Below are 14,596 nucleotides of genomic sequence, written 5' to 3' on the forward strand. Positions count from 1 at the left end.
CCATGAAACAATTTGCTTAAAGTGGTAGTTACCTGGAATGAACAGACACGCGGCTGAGTGTCAGCGACCTCTCTCCTTCTACACCACTTGCCATACGGACCGGCTGCGCCCACGGTCCCGCCGCGTCTCTGCCTCCGGGGACAGCGGCTGCGGCGGGGACGAGGTTGGTGACACCTGGGAAGTACGGCGGGCCCCTCGGGGAGACACGGTGGCCCCTGGAGTGGAGCATCTAGGAGGGTTTTGATCTTCTCTTCCTGTTTTCGGTGTCATTTACATGCTTGTTCTTCAGCTACATCTTCTCCATTAAATATATTTTTGTCTCATCATTATGGCTTTAATTTTCTTTAGGTGCTCAGTGTTTATTATTATTATTATTATTATTATTACTATTATTATTATTATTATATTCCCTCTTGCTGCCCAGTCTTCATGCTCTCTCCTGTTCATTCAGCAAAAACAAATAGCTGGAGTGACGTTTCTGACCCAAAAGCACGTGAATCTCAGTGGGGAAATGCTGTGCTGGACTCTGTGCCTGAGCAAACTACTGTCTGGAATTTTGCTGAGAATGGATATCAGCCGCAGGCTGCTGCTTTATTTCGATGTGGGCCGGGTAACTTGATTTTACACCGTGATGATCGGTACAAAGCTCCGAACAGCACAAACTGTCTGCTGGTCACTTGGTACTGTGTGATTAGAAAGGAGAGCAGACACTTGTAAAGGGGTGTTCTTTTTTTCCTAAACACATCCTACCAAGGAAAGGTTAACAAAATTTGCACAACAGCAAACTGAAAAATGTTCTGTGCACATTTCAAAATACATTTAAAATGCCAGCGACAAAAAGAGTGGCCATGTGCATTTTACTGAGTTGTTCGCTTTGCTTTGTTGGACATTTTTCTCAATTTCAGGTCTTGTGTGTTCAGAAATGCTCCTACGGCCTGGGAACTGCAGCAGAGCCCCGAGTCTTGGTTTGGGCACATTTGCTCTTGCCTCACGAATGTGTCTGTGTAATGAACGTGTTGTAATTGAGACTGTGTCGTAACGCAGGGACACGGTGAGCATAGCTGGGAGCTGGCTACGTCTGCCCCGTGCAGCTCCCCGTGCTCCCATACCCAGGACCGCGACGCTGCCTGCAGCCCACCTGCGCCCGGTGCCCTCCTCGTTTTGGACCTGGGCTTCTTTCTTCTTCCCTGCACCTGGGGATAGAGGTGCTCATTTTGCAAGGGAGGTTTTTTGCATGGAAAACACATGCTTTTCTCCTCTCTTTTCATTTCATTTTCTCTCGTTTTCATTTATTTTTAGGTTTTTCTTCTTTTTTATTTCACACTTTGCCACTGTTTGCTCAGCACCCTAAGTACATCAGGAGAGAAAAGGGTTGAAGGTGCACATAAAGAAAATGGCTTCTTATTTTTTCTTTAAGTTTAACTTCTGAAATGTCTGCTATTTTTTGCAGACAGTCCTATGGCCAAACTCTAAACAAATGTTGTGCTGAAATGAAAGATCCTTGCTTTTAAACGTGTTACTAGTGGAGGTGTGCTCTTGTTGCTAGAAGAGGTTGCTAATCCCCTGGCTAATTTAATCATTATCTGATGATTTTGTTCCGAATTCACTCCGTGAGCAACTGTGGTTTCACTTCTTCTTTCTGCTTTGTAGGCAAGAGCTGTGGTGTGAGCCAAGGAGCTGTGCCTGTGACTGCTTGGCACAGGAGCTGTTCTGCTGGGCAGACGCTGCCGGGCGTTACTGCCAGTGACCGGCGCAGTGTCGCTGTACGGTTTGGGCTCATTTTTCCAATGGCTTTGTAAAATAACTAGCAAAGAACCTGCAGTACTTAATGAGGCTGACAGGCACGGAAAGGTCAAAACCAAGCAGGAGACCTGTTCTGACTCATTCCTTCTGGACTTATAACTTGTTTCTTACAGACCAAGCAGTACTTTTCTTTTATTAAAAAAAAAAAAAAAGAAGAAGAATTAAGAGATGACAGGCTGAAACTGCCTACTTTCCTTTCAGTGTCAGAAGACATAAATAGTTTAAGTCTGCAGTGGTTTCTGATTGAATATCCTTTTGAAGTAATGATAGCTATAATTTAAAGCAACAGTTACCATATTTTCTTCTCTCTGTGACATTCTTTGATGCCCTAAGTATAAATCTGCTTAAAATAGCTATAGCAATGCCTGGGTATAGTACAGGATTTTTGGAGGCTCTGCCTCTAATTGCCATCATATGTCCCTAATATCACAAACGTAGCTGGCTAATGACAATGTTGCTGCAAGGACTTTCTTGACATCAGAAGAAAGGTAAACTCGGAGGTGCACGTTCAGTTTAAATTGTTTGCGAAGACTAAAACTTTTACAAAGAACTTGTTTTTAATTAAAATAAATACTGTTCCAGGGCTGTTTGGCCCTGGCTGTATATTCAGCTGCTAAGAGGTATTATCTTATTATCTAATACAGCATCAGAAAATTGCCAATTTTTAAGGGCAATTACAAAAATATTTTGACATATTAAAAACACAATTCCAGGCTTTGTTGTTGTATCACGCAAATAAGATGTAATCAATTAAGTAGATTTTTTTTTCCCAAAGGAATTGATATTATTGGGAAATAATATATTCAATTTGAGGGTAAATGGAGGTTCATGGGCATCTTTCTCTATCCACTGCAATTCTGTTGAACAGACTTTAGCTTCCACTCTGTACTAGTGCTGCTAGACCAGAGGCTGAGTCTCTGTAAGCATATTTGCTTTAAGAGCATGTCAGTATTACCCTGGTGCACTGTGTGAAATGGGGGAAAGACACAATGCATTCAATATTTGATACTTAAATTATTCCATATTTGCTGTTTTAATAATAAGTGTTTTCTAATTTAAATGAGTTATCTTGTTTATATTTGGGCCTAATGGATGAGAAATGCTAAGAACAATCCTACGGAGGCAGCAGAGGCCTCCCTCAGGACAAAGGCCATAGTACAAGCTCGGAGAACAGCATTAATATGGATGGGAAAGGAGTTGGGCAGACAGTAAAAGGGAACAAGAAAGACGAAATTAATTACGCGACGTACAATAGCTCTGTAATGCCTGTCAAATGGGAATCACAACCAGCAGCAGTTTTTGCAGTTTATTGCTGAGTACACTTTCTCTGGTTCTGTGTTGTTGCTTCCAGCCAAGACCACCAAGTCCCGTTTGCCTCGCTCGGTGGGACATGCTCTGCATTTTCATGACCTGATGCTTTTTCCTAATTACATGAAGTTCAAATCCCTGATAGCTCCACTGACTTCAAGAGTAAATGTATAACTTTATAAACAAGGTAGGTCAGGAACAAGAGGCAATCCTGCTGCAGCAGCATATACTGCTCAGCAAGGGTTAGTTTCTTCTCTTTCCTTGAGAAGTAAAACACAAAACAATTTGCAGCGGTCCAAATCTCTGGTGCCTCTCCCTCTCGTTTGTGACAAAGCAATGGCAGAATTCTGCTCCTGGTTGATTTGCTGGTGTAATGAGCAATTTTAAGGCACAGCAGTAGAGAAGTAAGGCCTGGATTTCTAGTAGGACATGAAATTACTGAGAAGCAGTTCTCTCTTTCTCCTGCTAACAGATGTAACTGAGATATAGAGGAATGAGGTTTCAGTTTCATGGCCTGACTTTTCACCACGTGCAAACTCCACCACCCAGGGTGTGAATTTCTTCAGAAATTCTTCAGTGCAGGTAGGACAGCACACTTGGTCTTGCACCTGAACAGATTGCAGACAAATTCATATAATTTGATGGGAAAGTCTTCAGCTGCTTTGTTTACTTCCAGAAGGCATTCTGTTTAATCTGTCAGAATGAGTTTAGAACCGCTTTTATTGTTTGGACAAGCAGTCATTCAGCCAGCTCTAAAACCCTGCCTGGTTCTGCCCAACAGCACGGTGTTTAGGGGCTTCGGGGTCACAGGCAACAACGGGCAGAAGGCGTTGGTGTATCCTGGCACCTTCTAGATCCTTCCTGAGAAGGGGGCAGGGAGAACTGTGGTGGCCAAGACCTCAGGTAAAAGACAACCTGGAGATCTAATAGTAATCCGGGGCTCACTGATGCCCTGCTCCTCTGGGAAACGAAGGGCTTGTTGGGCCAGGAGTGCCCTCCCTGGTACTAGTAAATAATTCAGGCTGCACATCAGCATGTCTGGGGCAACGCATCCCTGCAGCAGGAAAGAGCTGAGCAGGACTTAAACTAAGCAGCAGCTAGGTGGGTAATGCAGATTTTTGTGCTAATGAGAAAGCCTCTCCCTGTGGGACAACACAGGATTTCAAGGCAGTAAGGGGAAATAAAGGATAGTCTATAAAAAAAAAAAAGTGAAACTGCTCAAGATTTATTTGTCTTTAAGGATGGTCTGTGTAACAAACACGGACCTTCAGGAAGATGAACATGTAAAGGTTGCTGACCTTTAGATGAGGTATTGCAGATGGTTGCATAAAGTCAGCCAGTGAAACCACATCAGAAATGAGACAATCCGAAAACAGCTAGGTACAAAAAAGATAATTGTTGGATGCGTTTTTGAGGGGGAGGTTCCAGCTGTTTAAGCATCTGCTGGCTGAAGGATGACCACCTGCTTGAGACCTGACTTGTAGAGAGCAGCAGACCAGAGGCTGCTTGTGCAGGAGGTGGGCAGAGACAGGACACACCAAATGTGCAGCGGAGACCTGGCAATGCTGCGGGTCAAGGGACGAGCCAGACCAAAGGAGGACATGGGAGTCAACGCACAGCTGGCTCCTGTGGCCCTTTTACTGAGACTGAAAAAAAGCAATGAATTTTCCAAAATGTGACTTTTTCTGGCAAGGTGTTGTGCTTGATGTTTTAACAACAGATCCCACTCCAAAAGCCACATTATTAGTCATCCTCCTGTTCTTGACAGTATCAGGCACCATCAAGATGATCAAAACAATGCTTGTTTTATTAACCTGTTGTGTGTTTTGCGTCTTACAACACACATTTCTAATATCCGAGAATGCAGTTCTGAAATGGCAAAATCACCGTGAGAATTTCACAGTTACTGGCATCAGTCCGCGTCCCATACAGCTCGCCTTAAAGCATCAGACTGAAAGCAGTTACATGGCTGCGATAACACTGAAGCATTCCCATGCCAGAAAACAAGAAGGATGCGAAGCCACTGTGACTTAGTGGTGGCTGTGCCGCCTGCCTCCGTACCATGAAAGTTTTAATTATTTTTGAGTGAGTAGATAAGGGCAGGCTGGGAATCTGGGAGGCTTGGGGGAGCAGGAGGTCGTGTGCCAAAGGAGCTCAGCGCCACGCTCGCTGCTGCAGCCCTTCCCGACACCACACAGCTCACATCCTGGCAGAGGTCCCTTCATCTGTTTGTGATCACAACTGACTTCACGTGTTCCAAAATCCGAGCATGTCGAAGAAAACCCTTGTGATTTTCACGGTGAAAAAGTTGTGGGCAATGATAGTTACGGAGGACAGAACGAAAACTGCTATGAAAGCCGAGCTGGTGGCTGCCTGAGCCGGTGTCCCGCAGCCCCGAGGCTGGGCTTCAGTCGGGAACGTGTTCCTCAGCTGGACAGCTGGTTTTATTGAGGGCGATGCGAAGAGTGTCTTCAATGGATCCGAATCCGGCCGTATTTCTGCTCCAGGCTAAATGGGAAATTATCCTCCATGTATTTTTTTCATATTCCTGAAAGTTCTCAAGCCAGCATTGTATGGTTTTCCTACTTATTTCCTTTTGTTCCTATTTGAACATCTGTCTGAAGTAGTGTATTACATACTAATTAGTTCAGAGCGGTTTTTTGCATTTTTTTTTTTGCATGGTTGGGTGTGATTACAGTCTCCCACTTCATTTTCGTTAATTTGCTTCATTTATTTGCTTTTGATCTTTTATTGGTCCTCATAGTGTGTGTGTGTGTGTGTGTGTGAGAGGGAGCGCACATGTGGGCATGTGTGCATGCAGACAGGATAAATTTCTGCATTTATTCCCTTTCAGACCCTAACAGCACTCTCTGGGTTACTGTGCAGAGCTGACAGCGGGGATCTCTGGTTACATCTCGTGCTCACGTGTGGCCCCAGTTCTCAGCACCACGCACAAGAGCAGCATCGGAGCCACTGTGCCCCGGCCGGTCACCTGCGTGGTGCAGCCCGTGAGCCCTGAGCTTACAGCACAGCACAGCTGTGTCCCAGTGCTCAGCATCTTCCTAAGTCATCCTTCAGGAGGAGGTGCCATCCTACAGCAGTAGTCAGGCCCTGGGTGGGGCCGTGGGTACCAGTATGCTATAAACAAAAAGTCGGGCGGTTTTGACTGGGAGGTACGCGTAAACGATTATTCTGGACAAGATAATGCAGGTAAATGAAATCGTAATAGTTAGAGCCAAATGGATGAGAAATGTTTTAATGGAAAATAATATCAAATAATTTTGCAGTGGCTTGGTTGCTGTCAGTTGGACTTGACTGGAGGTAGCAATTAAGATTACGACTTTGAATTTATCCAATAAATTAATTGCTCGTTCCTTGGACTAAAAGGGTGCAAGTCCTGGAAGCATGCTGTTATTTACTGGAGCTGCATTTTTTTAACTGGTACCTTTTCTGGTGTTTTATTACCAGTGAAATGTGGAATCTCTTTATTTTGTTTGACTTCCGCTTTGAACAAAATGAAAACAACCTCTGCTTGTGCTGAGGCAGTAAAACCCAGGGAAGCGATGGCGCTTTGATTCCAACCAGACTGACCCTGTGGCTAGAGTCAGCTCCAAGGCACCGCCGCCATATGGTTTGAAACAGGCTTTTGACTTCATTGTTCTCACACCCAGCCATCCCTTAGCCTCTCCGCGGAACAAAAATACACCCGGTCACAAGCCGCAGAACCAAGTCCTGGGTGTTAGGAGCTGGTAACTGTGGAAGGGGGCTATGGGTTGGCTGGGCTTTGCCATCAGCAGTTGTTCCTTACTCCTGGTGCTGCGGTGGAAGCAGCCATGGGCCAAATGGTTTCTGCGGCAGTCTTTTGGGCTGACAGTCTCTTCAGCCTACAGGAAGAGCTGTAAATATCCATATCCCAAAATGAAATAAATACTAAGTACTGCTTCTCGGGATCGTTGCCAACAGCATCCATCACAGATTTGTGACCCAGCCTACTCAGCTGCCACATGTTTGAGTCTGGGGTGCCCCACTCGTCTTCTGTGGAGGGACACGTACATTTGCTTTTCCTCCTGCAGGTTCTCCTCGTTGCTGATAGGGAAAGCATGATGATGTTGCTGTGGCAGAAGATGAACTTCACTTTTCCTTTCATTCCCTATCCCTCATATCATAGTATGCCAATACACGTTTTGCCTCTCCTGTAAAGTTGTGGGGTAGAGCTCTCCATCATATGTCATTGTTGTCTATAATTACTGCTGTCACTGTCCTGGAGAGGAGCTGCTTCTGTCACCCCATCATCGGCTTTCTTCTCATCTTTTTGAAGCTTCACTTTCTCTTGTAGGTATCCAGGCACAGACACATGATAGACTGATGTTTTTTGATCTTTCCCCTCATACCCTTGGATCTTACTCACCAATCTTCCTTGCCTTTCTGTCATTGCTAATAAATTTTCTTTCCATTAATGTTATTTATATGTTAATATCACTGAAGGAAGAGATGCTGTAGTAGCAAACACTAATTCCATACCAAGAGACATCACCTTGGTTTGGCTGGTGCTCATATTTATAGCAATGGCAGCCCACACATGTCCTCTAGGTGTACATCTTCCCCCAAAGCCCCTATTTAATGGGCAGTTAGAAGGAGAACCAATGAGATGTTGTTCGTATTTGCTAAAAGGCTTGTTTCTAAAATCGTTTCAAGGATTTTTGTCTTTATTGTCCTGTGCTACAGACCTGTTCATACGTTTTTAGCTCTGTACAGCTATGATCAATAAGATGTATTCTGGCCCTGCTATTGTTCTGTTTCTCAGGCAGTGTTTTTAATAGCCCCTGTTATTCCTTTTTCTTGACATATTTTATATAAATATTATAAGAATATGTTTGATTTGTACCATCTCATCTAGAACCTTTTAAAATTCCTTCTCAAACTAAAAGCATACCACTGCTTGAAGAAAAATAAGCACAGTACCCTTATCACTCTGGTACTGTTTTCTTCTAAAATATCTCCCATTTGGAAGTCTTTACTGTAATAACTGGGATATGAGCACAAAGGCTGGAATTTTCCCAAATAAGAAAGCTTTAAGCCATAATTTCTTAGTACAAAAGCTTCTTTTTTGTTAAATTATATATAAGTATTTTCAGCAGGACCTCCTATGCACAAGTATGTGGTGAGCATTCACTTTTGCAATATCAGCTGAAAAGTATACCTTCAACACCATTTATATTAATGTCACTGTTACAAACAAATCTTGCTTTTTTTCCGAGGGCGAGCCGGAGGTATGCAGTCAGAGATACATGCACAAAATGTGTATCTGCTTTTTATTTCCAGGATTCTCACTCTCTGGTCTCACTTACCTCTTTTAAGACCTTTGAAGATTGCTGTGCAGGAACACAAGCCCTGACTTAGGTTCTGGACAAAAGCGCAGGTTGGGCGTTGAGTGCAGCTCACAAGCCATAGACCCTACACGCAAATGGGGACACACACCTCCTTCTAATCCGTAGGCTCAGGGTCCTTCTGGTTTTGCCCCCTTCTGCACCTTTACATCCATATTAAGAAGAAGAAAATCCATCCCATTCTTCAAAAGAAAAAAACTGCTGCTGCAACGTGTCGCTATCAGCTACAGCTGAGAGTTTTCAAAGGAGATTTTGGTGGGATTTGGGTGCCTAACTGCCCTGAATTCTTTTGGAAATTCCAGTCTAGTAGTCCTCTGATGGGGTGTAAAAACTGCCTTCTGAGGGGACACAGCATTGCCAACAACCACAGACAGGCAGGGACCCTGCGGGTGCCCTGCTGGTGAAGGGACAGCTAGGAACAGCACTGCTGCCTGCTGGCTCGGGGCGAAGAGCTCTGCCACTCGCCCCGCTGCTCAGGTTGCACGGGCTGCATTTGCTTTGGAGCTCTCTAAAATATTTGGTTTGCCTTCCCGCTGGCAGGGTTCCTTAAAGCACTGATGAGACTGCAATTACTAAGCACTTCATAGCTCTGGTCTACAAAAGTTAGGTGGGTTTTTCTGCGTGTTTCCCGTGAAATTTTTGTAAAGGGTGTGTAAGAAATGCCGTTTCCAATGAAGAAAATACCAGATGATGCATTTCCTTTTCAGCGTACATACAGAGTTTAATTTAGCATAGAAAAGCAACTAAGAATCAACTATTGTTATGGTAAAACATTTCCTTTCATCTAGAGTTATATGTGATCCCATAATAAATCCAAATGTGTGTGGTTGTTTGTTAGAAAGTGAAAATTGTAATTAACAGTGGGGCTAGTGCTGAGTTTTGCTCTGTCTATTATCTCGGAATATCGGGTTTTGTGTAACATGAGCATTCAGAAGCAAAACCTGCATGAAATCTCCCAACTGTGAATGCCTTTTCCTTGTATGAATTTGATGTGAATCTCTGGAAACTTGCTAAGTCCCTGGGGGGGATAAGAATTCACAGATCTAACTAACCCCGAGGGTCATGTTATCACACAGATTAACTATTCTCAACCAATTTCTGAAATTCATTAGGCAGTTAAGGCTTTCTATCAACATTAGTAATGTGTACTTTCTTTTTCTACCTATTTGTCCTTAAATATATTTATTAGGTCCCTGACACACACTGGCCCTCAGTCCTCTTATTAATGAGCTTCTCGCGTGTCCCTGAAGAAGCATCTCAATTTCATGTGTTCAGCTAATTATTCTTCTAATTATCCTTTTTTAAAGGAGTCAGTACCCAGTACCACAAGCACTGAGACATAGCGCTCTTCCACAACATTGAATTTCCTTTAATAGTATCAATAAGACAGCTTTGCAACCCAGACAGAGTTGTTGTCTTGCAGAATAAAATAAGAGGTGCTTATTCTGTAAAGTTGGCAAAGTCAGTGAGTGTGCTGTGGGCTTGGCCCCTACGGGGTTCTGTAGGAAGTCACCAAGAGTCAAATTCATCCAAAGGAGGATTTTTATAAGATCTAAGTCTCAGATGAGGTCTTTTCTGGTTGAACTGATGCACAGCATGGACAAGAGCTGTGTATGAAGGTGGCCAGTGCGTTTGGGCTGAAGCCTGTTAGCTCCATACTGTTGCGGAAGGGGTTGACTACGAACAAAAGGCTGGAGGAGGCTTCTTGTGGCATTGAGCCCCGTCTCCTGTTAATGCAGGCTTTGTGTCGTGTAATGCCCAACGCTTATCAAGCTGATCTGAAAGCATGTATGGACTTGTTTGGGGTTGGTGGCTTTTTGTTTTGGGGTTATTTGGGTTTAGTAGTTTTGGGCATGTTTTACTGTCAGAGAACATCCTTATTCTGATGGTTTAGGACCTTCTTTCAGTTTCCAGGTATGTACGGTTGGTTCACATCTAATTCTCCTTATATTGATGTTGTCCTATAATTTCTAGCCCATAAACTGACATACCAGCTGCAAGAAAAATCTGAATTTACTTTCCCTATAGGAAAGAAGAGGCTGAAATACCTCTGGGCACCCGAAGTCTGAAGGCACCCTGCTACTGCACTGCTGGGGAGCATGGCAAGGGTGACCCTCACCCCTATGCCTAAGAAAACATCTCTAAAGAGAAGTTTTATTTCATCCCCAAGCAGCTAGGGCGTAAATATTTTTTTCTCTTCCAGAAAGCTTCTGCAAAATGATAGTCTGCTCTTACACCAAACCATTTAATAAGTTTAATTAAATGGAAGCTTATGATAATTAAACCAAAAGCCTAAGGGCCCTGTTCTGTGAGGACTTACTCCTTGCATAAGACCAATTTCCATATAATTTAGACAACAAAATAGCGGAACAGTGCTCTGCCATCTAATTTATGTGAAATTGGTATTCTCCAGCCCAAATTTATATTACACTGTAAACACGCTTCTCGTATCTTAGCAGAAGTGAGGTAGCTCGCGTACAAGTGCTGGAGCAGAGAAAGAAAAGAAGTTTAAAAGGGATCCCCCTCCCCTTTTTTTTTAAACTGAATGCCCAGAATAAACCCAGAATCTGATAAATGCTGCATGAGGATCAAATATCCTTAAAAAAATTCTTTAACGTAGCAGGTACTTGTAGGTTCTCCTTTCATAACAAATTTGCATATTTACTACTTCTGGGTGTTTTCTTGAACTAACGTTTGTGATCAATGCTAGGAAAAGCCCACGCTCCCTATTTTGGAATTCTTTAGCATCTCCCCGAGTGTCCCAAAGGAACGGTACAGTGCATTATCTCCTCCGCCACCTGTATTTTTGTTGCACTTCAAAACAAAATTCCAATACTACAAAGAGGCGATGGGGCCTGATCCTTCGCTACCTTACTCCAACTTTGTGCAGCCCACTGAAGACAAAGCCGTTCCTCTTGCCTAAAACTGAAGCAGTGGGGGATGTCCCCAGCCCTGCCCGCTTGCAGCTCCTGGTCCATCCATTCTCTCACTGCCCTCTCCCACACCCCCAGGCGCTGGCAATGATGATAACCATGGGGAGGGCGAAGAGGGACCCTTTCTGCACTCCTCTACTCCTCTACCTGGGTGTGCAGCACGACTGGTAACCGAGCCCTTGGTGTTTGGTGGCTTTTCTGCACAAGCTGCTCGGTTTTCATGGGCTTGGGTTGTTTTTTGTACTTTTTTAAGAGAATGGAAGTGGTGGTAGTGGTGGGTTGCCTTCAGAAGGAGGCTAGTTGTGTGCCAGTTTGTCTTCCAAAGGAAAGTAGTGGTTCCACGTTGAGGAAAGCTATAGGTCTGATAGTTGTAGAAAAGTGGAAGACATTATTTTGAATGAGCTGCTCCTGTGCACTGCTGCTTGGTATTAAATGCTGGTGATTAATTGCTCGGGGTTAGGAGATAACCAGGTCAGAACCTTATGAGATAGGCACTTCCCACTGACAGTCAGATGGTAGGGACCTACACCTAAAGTCCATTTGTACGAGTAGTAGGGAGATACCATCTTTTGTACCATAAATGAGTTTATAATAATTGTTCATAATGGCTATCCTTCTATTTCCAAACCTTCTAGACACTGTCACAATGCTGACCTGCAGTTTTGCTTGCACTACAGAGTAAACATAAGGCCCAGAGGTTAAAACTTAGCCCAGATGAGCCAGAATTATTCCTTGTAAGAGCAGACATCTGGAATATCTAAATATCTAACATATTCCAAATCTGTGACCTTTGCTTGCAGGTACAGACTTCGTCATGGTGATCACGTCTCTGCAGCCTTGAGGCCAGATTGACCAAACACACACCCCAAAACCACTGCTGGGCTGGAGCTGCTGCAGAGGAGAAGCACAACCACTCAAGGGTCTTCACCTGAGGAAGCTGGCGAACTCTGTGCTTGGCAAACTGTATTAGCAAGTAAGATTCAAAGTCTTTTTAATTATTGGGGTATAAACCTAAACTAGTAGAAAGCCAGTCTCTCTGAGGAACCCACACACCATGTCACACCATGTCAGGGAGCTGCATGTGGCAATTATTTATAGCTACAAGCTGAAACATGGACACCTGAAACTGCACTCTGCTGCAGACAGGGGTTGCACTTGTCTTTGAGGTACTTGGTGGTAGACTGAAGGCGTGTCTGCATATCAGTAGGAATATTACCATTTCTCAGAGGAGGCAACTCCCCACCCTGTTACATTTACAAATGGAACAGCTTCTCAAGATTATTAGCATGCTTGCCTCTTCTTCGCTTAACTTTTGTTAGGCTAGGAAGGTTCTTGGAATAGAGCAGTATATCAGCCCCAGAATCTGTTTGAAGGTTTTGTACTGAGGCCTAAATCTAGATCTGTATTCCCCAAGACCTCCTCTCCTTACTGCAAACAAAACGAGAGCACCACACCATGCCCAGCTGCACTTTGAAGTGAATCAGGTAGTGCAGAGCTCCTGGAGGACTTTCAGGTGATGGATCCAGATCTGGCAAATTTCGCAGCTGCTGGTTTTACCCTGACCTTGTAGCTCCCAACAGTGGGGTGAGTTCCAAAAAAATCAAGGTGATGACATACTGGGGAAATGTGCAAGGAGTAGGAGGGCATCCACAGGGTCTTCGTGAGGTTGGGAAAGAAGCATAGATGTGTGAAAGGGAATTAGGGGAGGAAGGTGAAGAGGATAAATGTTGGTTCTCTTCCTGTGGTATCTAACTGCAACTCCACTGAGCCCATTCCAATAAAATTTGCTTGCTGGGACCTCTATACGAGTGCCGAATGCCATAGATGCAGCATTTGACCTTCTGCAACTGTCCTGAGAAATCCATTGGAACAACTCCTCTGCTCAAAGAAGCAAAAGGAAGCGATAGGGGGTTATTAGTATTCATTTATTGTGAGCACACTTGTGTAGAGGTCTGAGCTGTGTTTCCATGCTTTCAAGTAGATACTTGATTAGGAAGAGCTTTCTGCTGCAAAATTGGTAAGCTCTAACATCCAGAAAACACCAGTACTCCACGCTGCCGTAGATGCGGTCCTAGGATCCCTCATAAGCTCTGTAGAGAGCAGAAAAGGATACTGCACCGCAGTTACAAACCTCAAGACAAATATTGCTATTCCTACCATGTTTTGTTGCTGATAAGAAGGTCCACATTTCAGGCCAGGTGCAGACCCTGTGTTAGGTGTATATAAGCTTCAGGGAGACCAACAGCATCTTCTTCCACTTACATCAAGTCTGAATCTGGCCCATAGAGTTTGTTGAGTGGCCCAGGAAAAAAAAAAAAAAAAAACAATGTATCTTACAGGAGCAAAGGAGTCTGCTACGAATAAAGAAACCAATCATGGACTCAACTGAGAGATGCAGAACTGAATTTCGGGGCAAAAAGCAGCCTGGTCACAGCCAGCCTTGCTCCGGGTCTGACCGTCTGTTTTCAGACACGTTTCTTTAACATTAGGCCATCAAGCAAAGTGAAAAGTATGTCTTATTAGTTCACACACAGCACTGAGATTCCGAACGATGCCGATAAATAATGTACAAGGGTGAGAAAGTACAGGTCTGTTTGCTCTGGGCCTCTGGCTGTGGGGCGCGAGGGGCAGGGAGCACAGCCCCTCTGCAGCTGAGCCCTGCCGAGGGCCGCATGGCACGGCATGGCACGGCACAGCACAGCATGGCACGGCACAGCACGGTGCTGCGGCAGCAGGGCAATGGCGGGGCCAAACGCTGTGGCTGTCGGCCGCGCTCCGCTGCACTGAGGCTCTTTTCATAGCAAGGCTCCCATCTTCCAGCACGCCACGTACACACAGCCTCTTCCAGGAGGTCGTTACCTCACTGTTATTTTACACTTCCCTCCCAAAAAGCTTCAAAGTCTGTTTTTTAGCATATATTTATTAAAAGTTTTTCTCGCTGTTCAAAAGAATAGCGGAGTCGCCGCTCGAATCCCCACTGTCAGCGACGGCCGCCCGGCTGAAGAAAGGAGGCGAGGGAGGCTTTGCTTTGGCAGGGCGGGGTGGGGGGGAGAGAAAATAAAGAGAAATCGGCCGAGCTTCAAAGGGCGCATTTCCATAATTGCCCTGTAACTTTGGCAAAATAAATCTGAAGGGCTGAGAAAAGCGCAATCTCTCAGATGAGTG

General features: G+C 44.5%; 1 protein-coding gene across 2 annotated transcripts in view; it reads left to right on the forward strand.

The window, feature by feature from the left end:
• The window catches only part of LOC310905606 (uncharacterized protein), a 136,778-nt gene that overhangs the window by 58,009 nt on the left and 64,173 nt on the right, over positions 1 to 14,596 (forward strand). For both annotated transcript variants that reach the window (XR_014589145.1, XR_014589146.1), the window contains exon 2: positions 12,232 to 12,404. The gene's annotated coding sequence lies outside the window, so the exon portion shown is untranslated. The remainder of the gene's footprint in view (positions 1 to 12,231; positions 12,405 to 14,596) is intronic.

Source organism: Anser anser, assembly GCF_964211835.1.
Source record: "Anser anser genome assembly, chromosome: 11".
In the NCBI taxonomy this organism is placed as follows: Eukaryota; Metazoa; Chordata; class Aves; order Anseriformes; family Anatidae; genus Anser; species Anser anser.